The 17,620-nt window shown below is 41.3% G+C and overlaps 1 long non-coding RNA gene across 1 annotated transcript; it reads right to left on the bottom strand.

Annotated features, from left to right (window-relative positions):
- Window positions 1-952: 952 nt before the first annotated feature.
- Window positions 953-16,173, bottom strand: LOC123384768. Its single transcript, XR_006596288.1, has 2 exons — window positions 10,664-16,173; window positions 953-2,777 (listed from the first exon to the last, which is right to left on the bottom strand). It is a non-coding gene; the product is annotated as an uncharacterized LOC123384768 (long non-coding RNA).
- Between the last annotated feature and the right edge of the window lie 1,447 nt (window positions 16,174-17,620).

Below are 17,620 nucleotides of genomic sequence, written 5' to 3'. Positions count from 1 at the left end.
GAGCCGATGGGAATCGTAACCAGAGGGAGAGTTCTGCCTGTGAACTGGAGAAATAGGAATATATTCCCCCCGGGACCAGGGCAAAGGCAGCCGAGTTCCACATTTGTGGGTCCAGGGTCACCAGGTGCCCAGGAGGTTGGTCTCATTCCAGCAAGTACCAGAGGTATGAATCTAGACTACATGGCTCTCAGTTGGCTCCTTTATACAGAGTCCTTCCAATTCCAAGGAATCCCTAGGGAGGCTGGGATTTGAGACAGGTCCAAAGCAATCCCAACCCTGAGTCATCCTGAGCGCCATGACAACGTCCTAGGAAAGCCCTCCACCCAGGTTTGCCCACCCCAGGCTCATTTTGGAGGGGGTCCCACAGCCCACCCCTCACCTCTTTCAAGCCAGGTTTTTAGCATCCGGAAGGAGCACTTGCTGAGCCCCCAGCTCACCCACTGTGTCAGTCAGTGTTCAGAGAAGCCCTGTCTTCAAGACAGATGAGAGCTGACTCTATTTTAAGGAAATGGAATGCGTCATTTGGTCACAGAATATGATATAAATGACCCTTCTGTGCTAACATGATTAAGAATAGGCAGTTAGGGGAAATTTTTCAACTCATGAGAGATTAATTGATGTAGATGTAAAAAATAGAGCTAACTTCCTTAATCTTCCCATTGGTGATGTGTGTGGGCAGACATGGCTACTTTTTGCTGCCTCCACAGACAGAATACCACCTGTGCATAGGATAGGAGCATTTCTAAGCTCACTCTTCCCCCCAGACTGCAGTGCTCGCATCATCTTTGCATGGTACTGGGGGACTGGCTCACCTGCCCCAAATCTGAGTGTGTTTCATTCTTTGGGTTTGGTGGTTAGATTTTTGTGGGAGGCGAGGAATAGCTGAGTTCTTCCTTTCTGAATTCTAGATCGGGGATCAGCAAAATTTCCCCATCAAGAACAAGACAGTAAAGAGTTTTGGCCTTGTGGACCATACATTTTCTGAGGCAGCTACTCAACTCTGTTGGTCTGGTGTGTGGGGAAAGCAGCCACAGATAACATGCAAACTGATGTTTTGGGCCATGGTTTAAATGCACCTTAATTTACAAAAACAAGCAGTGGGTTTGATGTTGGCCAGCAGGCAGCAGTTTGCCCTCTTCCAGAGCCAAAGGGGTGAGAGAGTTCACCTTCTCTCACTGTTTTCAGGGGATGCCTGGTGGTTATGTGATCGTTCGTTCAACAAATACTTATTGCAGAATCTACTGTTGTGCCAGGCTCTCTTGTATGTTTGGGGTACAACAGAGAACAGAGCATACAAAGACCCCTGCCTCATAGAACTTACATTGTAGCAAGGAGGGGCATGTTCTAGGGACAGTAAGACCGGTGTGACCAAGGAGAAGGGTGTGAGGATATTAATGGCAGGGAATGAAGTCAGGGAGGTAATGGGAACTGATCACATAGGGCCTTATAGGCTACTATGTAAGAACTTTAGTTTTTCCTCTGCATGAAATGGGGAGGCACTGGAGAATATGAACAGAGAAGTGACATGGTCTAACTTCTGTTGGAAATAAGTGTAAACGGGTTCGGTAGAAAACTGAAGGATAGATGCAGGGATACCTATTAGGAGGACATAGCAGTAATTCAGGAGGGAGGTGGTGGTAGCCTGAACCAGAGCAGTAGTAAGGAAGATGGTGAGAAGTGTGTGGATTCTGGGCTTGTTCTGAAGGTAGAACCAGCATGATTTCTTAATGGATATGTGATGTGTGTGAGGTAAAGCAATCAACAATATTTTCAGTCTAGCAATTGGAATATGGATTTGCCACCACTTGAAATGGGGAATACTGAAAGTAGAGGCAGTGTTAAATATGCTAGCTTTGAAATTCCTCTTAGCCATCCAAGTGGATATATTCACGTTTGGCATTTAGGAGAGAGGTCTGCACTGGAGATAGAAACGTGTATGGTGTCCGCATGGGATGAATATGAGGTATTTAAAACCATGGGATTATGTGAGATCACCAGAGAAATGAGAGTACATAGAGAAAAAAGGACAGCCAAGATTCTTGGGCATTCTTGTGTTTAGAAGTTGGGGAGAGAAGGACAAACCTAAAAAGGAGATTTAAAAAAGGAGTGATGAGTGAGGGGTGAAAAAGAAACCAAGAGAGTGCCGGCCCTGGAAGCCAGGTGGAAAAAATAAATCAAGGAAGATGGAGTGACCTACTGGGACAAACATTGCTTAGAGATCTTGGATCCAGTGGAAGATGAAGACCGAATGTAGGGCATTGGATTTAACAACACGAATGGTGGTTATGATTGACCTTGATGAGAGCAGATGTGCAGGGGGTGAAAGCCTGATTGGAATTGGCCTCAGAGAGAGAGAACAGGAATTAAATGCTGCAATTACAGAAAGCTATTTTACAGGTGTTTTGCTACACAGGGGAGCAGCTTAATGGGGTGATAGTTGGCAGGGGAAGTAGGGCGAAAAAGTTTTTTGTTGGTTTTTGTTGTTGTTTAGTTGCTTAAAACAAAAATAAGAATGTATTACTATATTTCTAACATATGTAGAAATAAAATGTCTGACAAAGGATGGGAAAGGGAAAAATGAAAACTACATGTTTGTGTGGTGGGAATGATTCAGTAGAGAACAAAAATTTGATAACGCGGGGCAGACGGGGAAGGCATCCTCCAGTAGGTGAAAAAGATGGGGTCCACAAAAGGAGGTTTTAGCTTTAGGTAGTTACATAGAAGACTTCAGTTTCTTGCCATGAAGGAGTAATTGGTACTGGGATTTCCACGAAGACCTAAAACACAAGGGAAGAATGAGAGAAGGGAAGTAGGTAAGCGAACCTAAAATTACCTAGACTTTCTGCCTGGTGACACTTTCTGGTGTGCATGACAAGGGGGAAGAATTCAAGCAGGGGGAGGCAGTTTTGCTGAGTTGAGGAAATAGAGATCGGAGTTTGAAGAGGCCAAGGCATCTGGAACAATTTGCAGGATGGACTACCAGAGAGAAGGACACTGTAAAGGTAAAGGGCTTTATAAATCTGCGCAGGGATTCTGGTGAATCTTTGGTGGCTGAATACTGAAATGTGGATGCGCAGTGTAAACCTCCACAGCACTGGACACAGAATAACTATGAGGGAACAATGAATAGAATTCTCAGATTTCATTCAGGGCTGGGAGATGTTTGAATTCTGACCAGTTACAATGGAAAACCCTCACTGAACACTCAGAGCACTCAACAGAGGCACCAGAAGCATCATACATTAATAGTAAGGGTTAACTATCAGTCACTAATTAGTCTAGAGTAAAAGCTACTCTAGACTTGTTCTAGCATGTCTTAAATGCATGATGTAAGAGGATCAAACAAGTAACTTAACTGCCTGTCAAAATAAACTTCAACAGTGTTTGTTTTAAAGACAACAATTTGGCCATTGTTTATAGTGCTGCTATAAACATTGGGGTGCATGTGCCTCTTCAAATGAGCATTTTTGTATCTTTTGGATAAATTCCTAGTAGTGCAATTCCTGGGTTATAGGGTAGTTCTATTTTTAATTTTTTGAGGAAACTCCATACTGTTTTCCAGATTGGCTGGGCCAGTTTTCATTCCTATTAACAGTGCAATAGGGTTCCCCTTTCTCCATCCACATCCTTCCCAACATCTCTTGTTCCTGAGTTAATTACAGCCATTCTGACCTGTGTGAGGTGGTATCTCATTGTGGTTTTGTATATTTATATTTCCCTTATGATGAGCGATGTTGAGCATCTTTCCATGTGTTTTTTTGCCATCTGATGAATGGGTTAAGAAGATGAGATACACACACACACACACACACACACACACACACACACAATGAAATACTACTCAGAGATGAAAAAGAATGAGATCTTGCCATTTGCAACAACGTGGATGGAACTAGAGTGTATTATGCTAAGCAAAATAAGTCAGAGAAAGACAGATATTATATGTTTTCACTCATATGTGGATTTGAGAAACTTAACAGATGAACACAGGGGAAGGGAAGGAAAAATAAAAAAAGAGAGGGAGGCAAACCATAAGAAATTCTTAAATACAGAGAACAAACTGAGAGTTGATGGGGATGGGTTAAATGGGTGATGGGCATTAAGGAGACTACTTTTCAGGAGGAGGACTGGGTGTCATATGTAAGAGATGAATCACTGGGTTCTACTCCTGAAACCAGGACTACACCATATGTTAACTAACTTGAAAATAAAGAAATAATAATTTAAAAAAACCCGAAATCTATACTCTCAATACAAAGAAAATCCAATAAAAAATTACTAGATATGTGAAGAAGTAGAAAAATGTGACCCATAACCTTAAGAAAAATAAATTGATACAATCAGGATGAAGAAATGACAGAAATGATGGAGTTAGCCGACAAGAACATTAAAATAGCTACTATAGCAGTTCAAGAATTAAAGAAAAATATGAATATGGTGAGAGAAATCAGATACATTTTTAAAATAACTATAGTTTCTAGAGGTAAAAATATATAATATTTTGAATTAACAAATTCACTGGGTGGACTTCATAGCAGATTAGACTATATAAAAGGAAAGATTAATTAACTTAAGACAGCAATAGAAGCTATCTAAATAGGAGCACAGAAAAATTAATTAATTGATTAATTATTAAATTAATTATTAAATTATTTAATTAAATAATTATTTAATTATTAAATTAAAAATTATTAAATTAAAAATTAATTAATTAATTCTGGAAAAAAAAGAAATGAACAGAACCTCAATGACTGTATGTCAATATCAAGCAGGAGTCCCAGAAAAAAGAGAGGTGAAAAAATATTTGAAGAAATAGTTCCTGAAATATTTCTGAATTTAATACAAACTATAAGCCCACAGACCTGAAGAGCTCAATTAACCCCTAACAGGGTAAATAAAAAGAAAATCAGGCCAAGGCACATCATAATTAAATATAGAAAATACCTGATAAAGAGAAAAGTATAAAAATAGCCAGAGAAAAAGACATGTTGCATGCGGAAGAATAGACATAATAACTCAACAAATTTCTTATCGGGAACAACCTAAAGCAGAGGACAATGGAATGATATCTTAAAGGTGCTGAAAGAGGGGTTCCTGGGTGGCTCAGTTGGTTAAGCGTACGATTTTGGCTCAGGTCATGATCTCGTGGTTCATGGGTTTGAGCCCCACGTTGGGCTCTGTGCTGACAGCTCAGAGCCTGGAGCTTGCTTTGGATTCTGTGTCTCCCTCTCTCTCTGCCCCTCCCCTGTTCGTGCTGTCTCTCAAAAATAAATAAATGTTAAAAAAAATTTTTTTTAAAAGGTGCTGAAAGAAAAGCTTGTCAACTTTGAATTCTATATCCAGAGAAAATATTCAAAGACAAGGCAAAGTTAAAACACAAACAGACAGGGGTGCCTAGGTGGCTCAGTCGGTTAAGCATCCGACTTCGGCTCAGGTCATGATCTCACAGTCCGTGAGTTCGAGCCCTGCGTCGGGCTCTGTGCTGACAGCTCAGAGCCTGGAGCCTGCTTCACATTCTGTGTCTCCCTCTCTCTCTGCCCCTTCCCTGCTCATGCTCTGTCTCTCTGTCTCAAAAATAAATAAATGTTAAAAAAATAAAATAAAACAGAAACAGACAAGGAAAAGCTGAGGAGATTTGTTGACGGAAGGCTTATACTGCAATAAATATTAAAAGGTATGCTTTAGGCTAAAGGAAAGGGATAACATATGAAAACTGGTGCTGTAGAAAGGAAAAAAAGGGTACCAGAGGAGCACCTGGGTGTCTCAGTCAGTCAACCATCCAACTTCAGCTCAGATCAGGATCTCATGGTTCATGGGTTCAAGCCCCATGTCAGCCTCTCCACTGTCAGCTTGGAGCCTAGAGCCTACTTTGGATTCTGTGTCTTCTTCTCTCTCTGCCCTTCCCCTCCTCATGCTGTCTCTCTCTCTCAAAGATAAATGAACATTAAAAAACTGTTTTTAAAAAAAGAGTGCGAGAAATGGTAAACATGTAAGAAATTATAAAAGACTTTCTTCTAGTTTTAAAACTTTTATTAAAGTATAATTGCTTAAAACAGAATAATAATGTATTACTAGATTTATAACATATGTAGAAATAAAATGCCTGACAAAGGATGGGAAAGGGAAAATGGAAATACATTATTATAAATTTCCTTCATTATATATAAAGTGGTATCATACTATTGTAAACCCTAGAACAATTTAAAAAACCCAAGTAGGTATAATGAATTGCCAATAAAGTAGATAAAATAGTAAAAGTACATTAAATTAATCTGGAAGAAGGAAAACAAAAATCAGATGGAACAAATAGAAAACAAATATCAAGATGATAGATTCAAACTCAATCATACTGATAATTACAGTAAATGTAAATGGTCTGAGCACTCCAATAAAAAGACAGAGATTTAAAAAAGAGCAAGATCAAGCTATCTGTTATCTATAAGAAATGCATTTTAGGGGTGTCTGGGTGGCTCAGTTGGCTGAGTGCCTGACTCTCGATTTTGGCTCAGGTCATGAGTTCACAGTAACAAGATCAAGCCTCACATTGGGCTCCATGCTGGGCATGGAGCCTGCTTAAGATTCTCTCTCTCACTCTCACTCTGCCTCTCCCCCACTTGCACTCTCTCAAAAAAAAAATGCATTTTTTAAAATACAGACGTAGATAGGTTAAAAGTAAAAGGGTACAAAAGGGTAAGAAAGTGCTAATCATAGAAAAACTAAAATGGCTATATAAATATCCTAGAAAGTAGACTTCAAGATAAAGAATATTGCCAAAGACAAAGAGAAATATCTCCTCATGATAAGTAAGCCTCAAGAAGATACTACATAATCTTAAGTGTGAAGATATCTAATAACAGCATTTCAAAATGGATGAAGCAAACTCTGATGAAACTGAAACATAAAGAAACAAATCCTCAGTAATAGAAACTTCAACACCCGTCTCTTGATAACCTTAGGACAAATATCTCATACTGCTAGATAAGCTAGTTTATCAAGAAGACAATACATAATCCTAAATGTGTAGGCTTCTAATAATAGAGTTTCAAAACACGTGAAGCAAAACCTGATAGAATCGAAAAGATAAAAAAAACAAATCCTCAGTTCTAGTCAGAAACTTCAACACTCCTTTCAGTAAGGCCGTAGGAGATTTGAAAAACTCTATTAACCAACTTATCTTAATTGACATTTATAAACTACTCTTCCCAAGCAACAGCAGAAAATATATTCAAGTGTGCATGGAATTTTACTAGGTAGACCATAATCTGGGCCATAAAACAAGTCTCAAGAAATTTAAAAGAATTGAAATTATCCTGACCAGATCTCTGGATTGAAATTAGAAATTGGCAATGAAAAGATATATAGGACATCCCTAAATATTTGGAAATCAAACAACTCATTTTAAATAACTTAAGGGCCAAAAAGAGAAAAGGAATTACAAGGACAATTTTTTTAATATTTTGAGCTGAATGATAATCAAAGCACTACATATTCGTATTTAAATTTGTGACATGTAGATAAAGTAGTATTTCGAAGGAAGTGTATAATTTAATGCTTATATTAGGAAAGAAGAAAGGTCTAAAAAAAAAAAAAGAGGTTAGAGTGGAAGAGAGCCAAAGCATAAGAGACTCTTAAAAACTGAGAACAAACTGAGGGTTGGTGGGGGGTGGGAGGGAGGGGAGGGTGGGTGATGTGTATTGAGGAGGGCACCTCTTGGGATGAGCACTGGGTGTTGTATGGAAACCAATTTGACAATAAATTTCATAAATTTCATAAAAATAAAAATGTAAGATGTGGGTGTAAGCTTCTACCTTAAAGAAGAGCAAATAAACCCAAACTAAGTAGAAAGAAGAAATGTTTCAAATTAGAGGAGACGTCAAAATAGAAAATGAACACTCTGGGGGAAAAAAAATCAATGAAGCCAGAAACTGGTTGTAGATAAGAGCGTGCACAGCAACAGAGCATGTGGGTGCAAATGCTAGAGGGGTAGCTCTGGTGGCAGAAGTTATTTTCTGACCACCTGGATATTCTCGGTGAAATAGGAGGCAATGTGAGCAGCTGGGAGTGAGGATAGGATAGAGGTGTTGAGAAAAGGGGGAGGGGCAATTGTGACCCGGGCCTCTGGGACTGTGGGAGAGCAAGTGGTCTCATGTTGTATGTTAGGCTGGCAGCGTTAATGCTCCCTTGAGCATCAGAGCATGTCTACTACTTCGTATCTCCTGCGTAATTATATTTACTAGCATCCTTGTACAATATGGGTAGTATAGGTGTTATTACCCTACGTCACAGATTGAGAAACTAAAGTACCAAAAGGTTAAATGGCTGGCCTAAGGTCCTGAAATTTGCTAGTGGTGAATTGGTGTCTAGAATCCTTGTAATTACAGTCTCATATAACTACAGTTAAAGCTATTTTATAGGAATAAGAGGATCTAAAGCTCTGAAGGGTTCAGTAACTGGCCAAAGTACACACAACTGATCCCCCCTCGGGATCAAAGTTCAAAACTTGAACTCAGGTCAAATGACCTATTCACCTCACCTTACCTCACCCTCCAGGGAAAATGTACATGATAACATTGCATAATAAGTAAATTTAATTTAAAAATGTTTGTAATTTAACTTTCTATTCTAAATTTATGGAACAGATATGATTCTTTTGACTTAAGAAGGTATTTGTATTTCCCAGGTGGGCTTAAATAGGCTGGTTTTGTTTTCTTGCATAAGGCTTTTTAAAATTTTTTTTTAATTTTTTTTAATGTTTTATTTATTTTTGACCGAGAGAGAGAGACAGAGCATGAGCGGGGGAGGGTCAGAGAGAGAGGGAGACACAGAATCGGAAACAGGCTCCAGGCTCTGAGCCATCAGCCCAGAGCCTGACGCGGGGCTGGAACTCACGGACCGCGAGATCATGACCTGAGCTGAAGTCGGACTCTCAACTGACTGAGCCACCCAGGCACCCCAAGGCTTTTTTTTTTAAATAAAGAAAATAATTTGCTTGAGACATTCCAGACCATGTTGTAGATCCACCTGACTCAAAATAAACAGACATCAGATTATTTAACCAATCTTCTTTGTACATATGCCTTGCCTCTGTTTGTGCTCTGTGTCCAATGTCTAAAGGTGTACGTAACCTGGTTTACTTTTTCCAGGATAAAGTCTGAACCAATTCCTGGGTTGCCCCACATAATAAGTAAACCTCAGATACAATTAATTCCTATGAATCAGTCTCTGTATTTATTTTTTTAACGTTTTATTTATTTTTGAGACAGGGAGAGACAGAGCATGAACAGGGGAGGGTCAGAGAGAGGGAGACACAGAATCTGAAACAGGCTCCAGGCTCCGAGCTGTCAGCACAGAGCCTGATGCGGGGCTCAAACTCACGGACCGCGAGATCATGACCTGAGCTGAAGTAGGCCGCTCAACCGACTGAGCCACCAGGTGCCCCATCAGTCTCTGTATTTAAGTTTCTGATTCTGATATTCTGATTCTGATATTCAGATGATAGGTTGTTCAAGACCTACAAGAATCAAAGCCATCTTGTTCCTTTAAAGGCTTAAGTTGTAAAAATAATTTTTAGGATTTTTGGGGTTTTTTTACTTGAAACATTTGGTTAATACTGTCCTTAAAATGAATAATCTTAAAAGATTTTAATTTAACTTTCTTTTCTTTTCTTTTCTTTTATTTTAATTCCAGTATAGTTAACATAGTGTTATATTAGTTTCAGGCATACAATGTAGTGATTCAACAATTCCATACATTACCCAGTGTTCATCACGATGGGTATACTCCTTAATCCTCATCACCTACTTCACCTATTCCTTCACCTATAAAGTTTTATTTATTATTATTTTTTAATGTTTATTTATTTTTGAGAGAGACACAGAGACAGAGTGTGAGCCAAGGAGGGGCAGAGAGAGAGGGAGACACAGAATCTGAAGTAGGCTCCAGGCTCTGAGCTGTCAGCACAGAGCCTGATGTGGGGCTTGAACCCATGAACCGTGAGATCATGACCTGAGCTGAAGTTGGACGCTTAACTGACTGAGCCACCCAGGTGCTCCTCCGCCTGTAAAGTTTTAAAAAATACCTGTAGAATGCATCAATTATTATAAAGGACTTTGAAAGCCATCTTGTGAAGTCAGTGTTATGACTCCCATCCTGTTGATGGTGTGCTTTGAGGTTCAGATGAGAATGCCATGCCATAAGGGAAGACCAGGACTCTAATTCTTAGCCCAATACTCTTATCACAGTGATACAACTTTTTCTAGAGGCACCATGACAGATCAAGGGCCCAGGCTAACATGCTGGTCAGATCACCATCTTAGAAAAGCATACATCTTGACTCTTCCACTTATTTGTTTTTGGTGGCCCCTATTTTATTTGGGACTAATACTCAGAACGCTAATTGGGCCACTCTATGACCTTTAAGAGAGAGAAAGAAATAGGGGTCCTAGTGGGTGTAGTTGAAGAGACTCCCAAATTAAAAAGGCCTCTCACAGAGCTGGGTCTTTGGGCAAGTTATATACAAAATGTGAGACAGTTTGGGCTCTCTTGAAAAACACAAACATTTCAGTCACTTTCGTGGGAGGAAGTGTGGGGTTTACTATCCCTCTATGCTCAGCCTACGAAGCTGGACTCAAAGCTATCACTTAGTTTGTGAGGTAGAAATTACCTTCTCCAACCTGAGCACCGTTAAGTTTCTACTCTGGGCTATGTAAAAAGTCAGATGATATACTACAGACACAAACTGTCTGTGTATTCATGGGAAACGCTGGGAACACTTCACAGAGGACCGCTGGTTGCCTTGGCAACCTAACAGCCCTCTAGGACAAGGCTCCAAATAGACAGGAGGCAAGGACACCAGAGCCAAGGTCTGTAGAAATACTGCTTTCTATGCTTAAGACTTCCCTGACAACATTCATATCTAAAACATGAAGGCCCAAGGCCATGTTCAATAAGCTCGCAGAGCCATCAGCATAAGACCAAAACTGATCTGGTGCCATGTGTGTAAGTAGAATATGTATTCCTTCTTTCCCTTACACAGCTCCACCACTTGGGTGAATTCAGAAGAAAGCATATGGAGTCATGGATCTTGTCCAATGAACCTGTTACCTCCTTGAAAATATGATTTAAAAAATCATGGAGATGATATTTTTAGTAAACACACCAGAATTTACCTATCCATGGCTTTGCCTTGGAAGATGTGGGGGATAGGAGGAAACTATTGCCCCAAATATAAATGGTGCTAAATGGGTTCCTTTGGACCTTCACAAGCAATTGCTAGACATAAAAGACAGTCAATCTGTTTAGGGTTTCTTGGTCAGACTTCAAGTCTGTTAGTTTGTTTTTAACTAAAAATCGAACTACGTACTGATGTGTGCCCAGCACATACTTGTAGGCCACTAAAATGTTTGATAAATGTTCAGTTATCCATCCACCTCCGTCCCTGTGTTTCCCCCAAATCGAATCTACCTTTGAAGATTCACCACCACCAGTAAGTCAAAAGGATGCTCAGTGGAGTCTGGATGGGTTTCCAAAAGGGCACCTTAGAAAGCCATAAGCAACGATGGCAGCATTGGGATATTACAAGGTATCCCAATGGGACCACTTTGAAGGAGACAGAATTCAGTTGGTGTCCACTTTGAAGGGGGCAATATTCACCAGGTGCAATGGTTTTCAGCCCTTTGACACTTTCCCCATGAAATGTGGGGTTTGTGCCCCTTCCTTGAAAATGAGCAGGCTTGTGAGTGACCAGCCGGGAACAGTGAAAGTGATATGTGACTGCCAAGGCTAGCTCATAAGAAGTCATGCTGTTTCTGCCTTGTTGACTGGAATACTCGTTTTTAGAGCCTTGAGCTACCACGTAAGATGTACAATTGCCCTGATCCCATCATGCGGTGAGGAGGCTCAATACACATGGAGAGGTCAGATGTAGATGCTTTTAATCAACAGTCTAACTGAGCCAGCCTTTGAGGCATTGCAGCTCAGACCTTGGGCATATGAGTACAGATATCTCCAGATGATTCTAGCGGCCAGCCGTTCAAGCTGCTCCTGGCTATGTGAGTCTCTCCAGTTGAGACACGAGCTATTGTGGAGCAGAGAGAGACAATCACCAGTCTGTCTAAATTCCAGACCCAAAGAATTTGTGAGCATAACAAAACAGTGCGCTGCTAAATTTAGCGTGGTTTATTATAAAACAATAGATAACTGGACCGCTTGGTTTAAGAACTGGGTATCTAGTAAAATAAGTCATTATTTTAAGATCGTACCTCCCTCATCTCCCACAAATACACTGAACAAGGACTGTAAAAAGTGGTACACTCATTTTACCATGATTCTGCCAAGTAGTGAATCCAAGTTTTCTGTCTTGTGGTATTTGTACCTCCTCTTCAGGCTGTCATGAGTGAAGGGTTGGTCTTTCTGGGCCTTTATTTCTTCATCTCTAACATGAGCAATACATGATCTCCAGTGATGTCAGGATTCTAAGGTTTTAGGCATGAACTAGGTGCAAAAAGTATTATGCCCCCAGCAGCATTATTTACACCAAACAAAATAAAATGTGGCATATACGTACAATAGGACGGTATTCGGCTTGAAAGAGGAATGAACTACTTATACATGCTACAATGTAGGTGAACCTTGAAAACATTATCCTAAGTGAAATAAGCCAGGCACAAAAGTACAAATATTATGTGATTCTACTTAAATAAGGTACCTAGAATAGGCAAAATCATGGGCACAGAAAGTAGAACAGGTTACCGGGGATGAGGGGGAGGAAGGATGGAGGGGGTCAATATTTAATGCGCACAGAGTTCCAGCATGGGCTGATGAAACCATTCTGGACACGGTTGAGCAACATTGTGAATGTTCTTCTGGCCACTGAATTGTACACTTAAAAATGGTTAAAATGCTAACTTACACGGTATGCCTATTTTACTACAATTAAAAAATATATTTTTTTAAAGTTTAATTCCTATGAGCTTTGACTCTGGAGCCCTAGCCTCTGGTCACTATGAGGAATGAGGATATATGCTCTGGTTCACCTTCATGCAGTCATGTAGGATGAGCTGGAAATGCCATCAGCCTTCTCAGTTGTCCCAAGAGCATTCACCTCCTCAACAGAGATTTCTGGATGCCCTTGAGGGATAGCTGAAAGAAGCCTCCATTATTACATGGCCCAACGCCCTCACTTTGCAAATGAGGAAAGAGGAAATATAACTCAAGGAAGCATCATCTGAGGAAATAAAGAAATCCAGCTAGATACCTTAAAGCTCTAAATAAACCAAGTCTGGCATTTTCTCTTGTAGGATAATAGTCTATTTTCCTCTATAAATCTCATTTTTAACTTGCTTGTCATTTTTGTGTTCGTCTCTAGGTCATGGACCCAGAATAGGAGTCCCAGAATAGGTCTCTGGGAAGATTATTCTACTGAGGCTCTAGTTTGAACATCCTTCCCAACATACTCATTTCAGCAGACACTACCAATTCATTAGCGTTGGCATAAAAGATGAAATCTACTTGCCATTCCTGTTATAATGTGGTTTATTGTGATATGGTGGCAGGGCCACTGACGTTCAGTGACCTGAATTTAAATCTAGACTCATGCCGTGACCTGGGTCAGTCATTAAACCTCTCTGTTGTTTAATTTGCTTCATGGGTAAAGAGTGCAATCAGAGGAGATAAACCCTAAAATGCCTCCCAGCTTCTAGGATTCTGTATTCTCTGATTCTGTATTTATTTTTGTTTCTGCTTTGAAAGTGAGGAAGTGACCTAAATACTTGAAATTATCACACACTGATCACTTCTACTATGTTTTCCATGCGTATGTAAAATGATCTTTGGTGGCTGGATCATGGTGGATGCTCTGTGGTCCGATCTAGTTCTCCATTCCAGAGTGGAGGACTCACTTCCCCCACTGCTGGGTGTTCGCCTGCAGACAGCTGCCATTTTCAGCCCTTCTCCAGGAGTTGCTTTTGGCTGAAGTAAGCCACTTTGAGTGAGGCATATTGCCTTCACGGCGGCAGCCCATATCCAGCAACTGACCCATCTCAGGGTATAAAGACCTAGTCCCTCTACCCCAACTCTGGACAACTCTGAAAGGTTCTCCTAGCTTCAGAGCTCCTCAAGGGTTGGCTGAGGCTTTTGATAAGACTAAACTATAATCCAGTTTCTCCCTCTGTGTTCCAAGTAACAGCTTATCATTCACTGACCTCTCCCAATGACATGATGAGGTGGATACAATTGTTAAGGAGCTTGTGGAGGTAAACTTGAATTTGCTGGTTGTTTCTGTTAGTTGATAGTTCCCTAAAGGATTCCTTACAGCCTTCCACCAAAGGTCTTTGAGGCCAATGCTATCTTAGAATAGTCTCTGGTATCTTGTTCTGTTTCCTCATTCCTACTGCTACTGGTCAAAATCTCCTCATCTTATCCGTGGAATATTACCTCATTGGTCTTCTTGTCTCATCTCTCTTTTCCTCAGTTTATCTGTTTTACTGGAACCCAAATTAACCCTCCTAAAAAAAAATCAAATTTAGGGGCACCTAGGTGGCTCAGTCAGTTGAGCATCCAACTCTTGATTTCAGCTCAGGTCATGATCCCAGGGTCATGGGATTGAGCCCTGCATCATTGGTCTCCACACTGAGCGTGGAGCCTGCTTGGGATTCTCTCTCTCTCTCTCTCTCTCTCTCTCTCTCTCTCTCTCTCTCTCTCTTTCTCTCTCTCTCCCTGCCCCTCTCTCTAGAAAATTAATCAGCTCCCTCTTCAACTTATAAACCCCTGCTGGTTCCTGTTTCCTCAAGGATAAATTCTGAGCTCCCTATGAAAGACCCTCCCCCATCTAACCCTACACCACTGCTCTATCCCCATCCTCATCACACACGGTTCCTCTCTGTTCTCCACATATACCCTGGCCTGTCCGGGCAGGATGGTCTTCGCGTCCTCTGCTCCCTTAACCTAGAATGCACTGCCCTCAGTCAGGCCTTGGGATTTCAGTTCATTTTTTTTTAATGTGGGAAATGTGTGTGTTGTTTGTATTTGGCTAAGCAAGAGAGACTATATCTTATGATAATACCAACTATTAGCACCTTGATTTCATAAAAGAAAGAAAATTGACAATACTCCCAAGGTAGAAAGGACATCGTCTCCTACCAAAGTTCCTTCAAATTCCATAAATCTAGCTTTCTGAAAGACTTACAACCTTGCCCTTATTTTTCTCGTTTCCCCTAAGGCACAGTGAAAAATGAATCACCAGCATCTGTCCATGGGCTTGCTTTTGAGACCTACTTCCCCACCCATCTCTTTCTTTCTAGAAAATTCCCTCCCATCCTTCGAGATAAAGTTGGAATGCTGCTTCTTGAGTAGAGTCTTTCCTGACTCCCTGTGTCAGAGATAGCCCCTATCTCCTTGTTTCTGTCCTTGTTACTGTGTAACACACGTGGGCTTTTCATAGAAGTTTCTGGGCACATAAGTTTCTGGGCATAAATCATTAAAGCCCCTCAAAAGTCTTCTTAAACCTACCCTCTCCAACCAGCTTTCCATTCCCCATGGCAGCGGTGCTCAGTCTCTCTCTGTAGAACTTCTCCTTCAGCCCTTCTAGGTATACTCCTACACCCCCATTACCTAAGACTGCCCTGGAAGAGAGTTTAGCAAACACGAAATCTGCCTCCTGCTCAAATGACAAACATCCCTCAGGCATCCCCTTAATCCAATTTGCCACCTGTCCATCTACTTATAGTCTTGTGGCCCTGAGTAAACTGATAAGCTGAGGTACTCAGGGCAGAAAGAAGTCATCTTTGCAGGCTGCACCTTACACACTCACGCATGCGCACATGCATGTATACACACACGTGCACACACATATGCACAGTTCTAAGAAATGAAACCGACTAAATTCTATAGCCACTATTGACCTAGTCCATGAGATGCCACTGTTCAGTTCTCAGGGATATGCCTGGTAGCTCTTCCATTTGATACATTTCCTGTTCCTATAACCACAGTCTTCATCTTCTCTAGAGTGAGGAAGACATTTTTAAGACATTAGGGCAACTTCACTGGGACACCCAGTCATTCATCTGGGAACCCAGTCATTATGAAAGATACAATGCTGAAACACAGATGAAAATCATGCTCTCTCTTAAGCCCAAATCAAAGGTGGGGGTCTTTTTTTTTTTTTAATGTTTTTACTTATTTTTGAAGGAGAGAGAGAGAGAGAGAGAGAGAGAGAGAGTGCGCGCATGAGCAGGGGAGGGGCAGAGAGAGAGGGAGACACAGAATCTGAAGCAGGCTCCATCTAGGCTCTGAGCTGTCAGCACAGAGCCCGATGCGGGGCTCGAACTCACGAACTGTGAGATCATGACCTGAGCAGAAGTCGGACGCTTAACCGACTGAGTCACCCAGGCGCCCCAAAGGTGGGATGGAATGGACCCTGACGTGCTTGCCAAATGGGCTCAGTGTGAATGGGCTTATATCACCTGCATTCACTGCCTATTCCTCTGGCCAGCCTCCGGGCCCTGGCTGTCATTCTAGTGTCAGAAGCCAGAGAGGAGAGGCCCCACGTTGGCATTGGCCTGGGGATCTGAGAAATCAACACGATGACTGTTCCCGGGGCTTCCTAGAAACTGTCTGTAGTTTAGCCAGACCTGCTGTGGGCAGGGTCTTATGCCAGCTACACACACCAAGGAAGCCACAGCTTGGTTGATGAGAAATTCTGGGAAGGAATCAGGCCCTCTGTGCTCTTTCCTCTTGCCAATCATGGCCACTGTTGGTTCCCAGAAGATTCTTTCACTATGTTAAACCTGTTCCTTACCTGTGTGGAGGCAAGCCATGCTTTGTGACACTATGATAAGACCAAAGGGCAGCAAACATGTGTGGCCTGTTGGAAGGAATCTGTCCACTTGATTGCTCCTTATGTGTCTTACTACTTATTGGGAGTTACAGGTTGTCCACAGAAGGCAGTCTGTCCTCAAGGTGCTTGACAGAGGATGTACAATTTCCCTCCTTTAAGGATAATTTATTTCTCCCCTTGGGCTGTTTGTTCAAACCCACATAGGAACAGAAACACAACTTCATTTTCCCAAAGAAATGACCTGATAACCCAGCGAGGTAAATGTAAAGGACAAATTCTGTCGGGCCGAGCCGATGAAGGCAGCATTCTGGTGGCAGTGATTTGGGTGATAGAAATGGTCAGGGGTTGATGGAGGCCTTCCTCCTTGCTGGTGAGTCTGGATTTGACCTGTCATGTGCCTTACTGCTAATATTATGTTCTGTTTTTGTTTATTTGGATGGACAAAGGGGCAGATGGGGCAGAGAGCAGAAGTGTGTTTAATTTTTATCAAAATCACCTGATTCAAACTTTAGCCACAGAAAGAAGCAATATCCTTTGGGCAGCTTCTCTGAGAATAAGGCAAAGTGTAGTGATGGAAGAGATGGGCCTGGTTTGGAGGGCTAGCAGGTGCCTCCCCACAATAGATGAAGTCCTGAGGGCCACAAGGAAGCCTGTCTTTACGTAGGACCTTAACACTTACTGTCTTACATTGTAATTCTCTTTTCTCAAGTAAATTTTTAGAGTGAAATAGATATAACATAAAATATGCCATGTTACTCCCTTTAAATGCAGAATTTAGTGGCTTTT

This window comes from Felis catus, chromosome B1 (assembly GCF_018350175.1).
Source record: "Felis catus isolate Fca126 chromosome B1, F.catus_Fca126_mat1.0, whole genome shotgun sequence".
NCBI lineage: Eukaryota > Metazoa > Chordata > Mammalia > Carnivora > Felidae > Felis > Felis catus.
Note: the sequence above shows the minus strand (reverse complement) of the source record. Positions and strands in the feature narration are given on the sequence as shown.